Source organism: Drosophila willistoni, unplaced genomic scaffold (assembly GCF_018902025.1).
Source record: "Drosophila willistoni isolate 14030-0811.24 unplaced genomic scaffold, UCI_dwil_1.1 Seg662, whole genome shotgun sequence".
Taxonomy (NCBI): domain Eukaryota; kingdom Metazoa; phylum Arthropoda; class Insecta; order Diptera; family Drosophilidae; genus Drosophila; species Drosophila willistoni.
In genome coordinates this window covers 104,398-108,936 of record NW_025814578.1, presented here as the reverse complement: position 1 = coordinate 108,936, position 4,539 = coordinate 104,398, and positions in this window count along the sequence as shown.

Sequence of the window (4,539 nt, the reverse complement as noted above, 5' to 3'; positions counted from 1 at the left end):
ATTCTTGATCAGCATGACGAGACGAGTTCATATAGCCATGTCCGTCCGTCCGTCCGTCCGCCCGTCTGGATCAACGCAAACTCCTCCTAGACCGTAAGAGCTACAGAGTTTAAATTTTGCATGTAGGCTTGTATATACTGCAGGGGTTGTATATCTCGGATTCAACCGGATCGGACCACTATATCATATGCCAAAGTCACGAACAGTGACTTTTCTCAATAACTTCGTTATTTTTTTAGCTATTGTGAAATTTAATATTAGAGAGTTTATTAAAACCTGTTAACGACTGTGCCAAGTTTGATCAAGATCGGGTGACTATATCATATAGCTCCCATAGGAACGATCGGTCGAAAACATTGACTTTTTGTAACGTACAAAGCCTTAACGTAGCCGATGGGCAGCAAAAATTATTGTATCTAATTAGAATGTGCCCCATGGTTGGGCGGCAAAAATTTCTGTAACTAAATATCTATAACCACGACACCACAAAGGCTTACCAACCATTGCAGTCGGCAACTATACGTTATTGTGTGAGGCCTATCTTGGTGTTAACACGATTCATCTGCGGGACTCTTAATGCGGCTAGCAAGACAATCGGCTGGGGTGGTTCTTTGATGAATGTGTTTCACCCACTCACACGTCAGCAACTTTAAATAAAGTCCCTGTGCTGAAACTCGAAATAGAATAGAGAGAAAAGAATAGAAGAAAATAGTCCTAGTGTTGGCTGTATAGGTGTATTTACAGCCGCGCTCTCTACCCACCCTACCATGATTTTCCTTTCAGCGCTAGGGGAAAATCCCAGAGCAAACATCCTTATTCACATTAGATTGCCCAAAAAGAAAGTTCAGAAAATTACCTCATTATAAAAATCATTATATATATAAGAAAATTTACAACTTCATAAATGATCAACAAATTAATTTGTAATTACTAAAAAAAATATATAGCTCGAAACTTTAACGCATATCGATCTATATTCAAAGATAATTAAATCAATATCAAAAAAAATATTCTAAATACTCGGCATAATTTCATGAACATTAACTTCTCTTTTTTTTTTTTTTTTTTTTAAACTTCGACCCACTGTGCAAAAGCAAAACGCAACGCTTACATATGCAGCGTATAAAAATTAACCGTTCAAATTTTTTTTCAACTCTTCACATACAAAATGTTTCAATAAAACAATTATGCATATTTATTCACTCTTGCCTTTTTTTCTTTTCATACTTTTCACTTTTCAGTTCATTTTCTTTTTTTCTTTTCTTTACGCATGATTTTATTTGAAACACATTAGAAGTATATAAAAATATATAGAGTGGCAAACGGAGTGGAGATAAGCAACGACAATTGTTTTCGCTTTTGTCTTTGCATTGAATACTCTTGCTTAACGTCTCCGACTTCGCTTTATATTTTGGTAACAAAAAAATGTAGTAAAAAAAACTCACCCTTGTAGCGTCCGACGAAGGCCTTCGAGGAATTGCTGTAGAGGCTATAGATTTAATTTAATTTTTTTTGTATTAATTATGTTCACATTTTTTTGTTTTGTTACCAAGTAAAGCAATTGCTCATGCTTGTTTTTTTTTTTTAAATTTTTTTTTCTTTTATATTTTCACTTTCTTCTTCCTCTGTTATAGATTTTTTTCTTGACCTTTCAATTTTGCATTAGTTCATTTTTTCCATTTTTTTGTTTTTGCTCCTTTTTTTTCATTTTTAGTGTATGTTACCTCGCGACTTAAAAAAAACAATTTTGGTTTTGCACAATGTGGCTCGAAATGTTGCTTTGCGTTTTCTTCTTTGTATACTTTTTTTTTCACTTGCTTCACTCCTTTTGCTTTTTTTTCTTCTCTTATTACCAATTATTACTTGTACACCAACTTATTCTAGCTTTCGATTCTAGTATATTACCTAGGTTTAAACAAAAGAAGAAGTTAAAAATTTTCGTTTTCACTATGGCTTTCTGGCTTAAACCCTTTTTTTTTTTTTTTTTGATTTTCACTTTTTTAACTCGGATACAATTTATTCTTTGGGCTGCGTGTTTTCGCTGTTTTCACTTTTCACCGCTTGCCGCGTGTCGTATCGAAATCTGACTGATCAGACGGTCGCCAATGTAATTGTTTCGTCTCTTTGGTGACTAACTTCTTCGCTGCTTGCACTATCCAACATAAATGTCTTGGACTTCTGGCTTCGGAAAATTTGACACCAAAATTTGGGCTTTACGTTTGTCTAACAAAAAAAATTTATATACACATACGTGATAAAATGTGAATGTCGTTAATGCGTTTTTTTTTTCTTTTCTTTAGAGCTGTATAATTACCTTCTGCTTAATCAAAGCAATACATTTTAATTTCCTTTTTTCTTTTCCATCATGAATGAACATACCGAGACTTTGAAAATCTGCGTGCAAAATTTTATTTGTAAAAATGACCAAATTTTTAATGATTCAAAGAAAAATTAGCACTTACTCAAGAAGTATATTTTGAAATAGAGAACACCAACATCAATGGTTTCTTTTTTATTTCCGATTCAAGCCCATGAAGATGGCTTGTATTTATTCGGATTTAAAATTTACTTGGGTTATTTTAACCACAAAAAAAAATGAAATATTAATTTTTTTCTCACTTCCTGCAAAGGACTGTTCCGCTCGGTTGCCAATTTGAAAAGAATTTATCAAGATAGTTCGCCTATGCTCTATGCCTAGCTTTGATCTTCGTTTAGACCCGAAGTCAATTGTCAAAGTGACATTATCCGCTATTAGCATAATGGGAAAAAGAAATGTACCACTGTGGTGAACTTTCTTTCTGCAATCAAGCAGTGCATTCGCGGGTCTTTTAAATGCTGCCTTCCTTTCTTTTTTTACTTTTTTTTTTTTTCTTTTGAGCTGCAAGTTTTACTCAAGGCACCTCCACATCCACAGACGAATTCTAGAGTTTTCTCGGGGAATTAGTCTGAAAACCTCATTGTTTAATATCTTTGGCATGATATGTTCCTTGTAATTTTCCTTGGAGGTCTTCTAAAACATAATAACAATTCCCTAAACATTCCCTGACTAGATTTCACCCATTGAGGATTGAATTTCGCATTCGTATTTTTCTGAAAATTACTCTGGCTGAAGTTTCTTCTGAATACTTCTTGCCCTATCCTAAAATGAATTTGCCGAGTGCGCAAGTTATACTGCTTGGCGTTTTTATCTGCTGCTGATGCAATTTGCTGTTTTATTTCTTTTCTCAACAACTGCAATTGATCGTCTTTCCTAAGGGGATTAAGTGATTCATCTAATAAATTGAACTTACTTAGTAGACTATAATGAGACCCATTTGTAATCATATCAAAGCCAAAAACTGCATGATATGGAGAACAATTAATGCTCACATGATGACCATTCCGCAATATGTTCATCCCACTCTCTATGATCATCGTTAAGATAAGCTCTAATCGCTGCTATGATTGATCGATTCACCCGTTCTGAGGCATTGGCTTGAGGTGAATACAACGCTGTATATACATGCTTAATACCAAGCTTCGTTAGCCACGCGTTAAATTCGACCGCTTTAAATTGTGCTCCGTTATCGCTCACTAGGATTTCCGGAATACCAAACATAAAGAAAATATGATCCTGAAGAAACTCCTGTATTAAACGAGATGTCAACTTCAACGGACAAAGCCAATGAAATTTGGAAAAGTGATCCAAAACTATTACCAACCCAATATGCCCTCGCTTACTGCGTGGATATGGACCGAGCAGGTCTATGTATAACCTTTGAAAAGGACGCATTGAAACTGCTGGCTTTCCCAACGGCGGTTTTAAAATGTAATTCGGGGCTTTGGTAGACTTGCAAATATCACAGTTACGTACATAATCTCTCACTTGTGACACCATGCCTGGCCAATAAAAAAATCTCCTTATTAATTCTAGGGTCTTAGCCATTCCTCCATGTGCTGATATAACACTATTATGAGCACTGCCTATGACTTCAGTCGTCAAACCAGATGGAATCCACAGTTTCCATCTCGATTCTTGATTTTCTAAACTTCCGTCATCATGTTCAGTTCGTATATAGACAAAACCATCTTCTACTCGTATATCTGGATACTCTCCCAGACTATCTAAAAAACTTTTTTTTCAAATTCTGATATTCACTATCACCAAAACAGTTGGAATTTAAATCAACACCAGGATAAACTTCTTCTAGTGCACTTATTTCATCTGAAAACATTCTCGAAAGCGCATCAGGTACGACATTGTCCCGACCTCTTCTATGGCTTATCGTGAACTTGTAACTTTGCAATTTCATGGCCCATCTAGCCAACCGTCCCTTCAAATTAGGTTGCTTCATCAGCCACAAAAGGCTCGCATGATCCGTAATCAATTCAAACTCCTGCATCTCAATATAGCATCTAAACCTGTCGATTGCTTCTAATGCTGCTAAACATTCCCGCTCCGTTACACTGTAGTTTCGTTGAGCTGAACTCAGTTTCTTGGACATAAATACAATTGGTTTTTCTTCTCCTTCATCTGACATTTGAACTAACGTAGCGCCT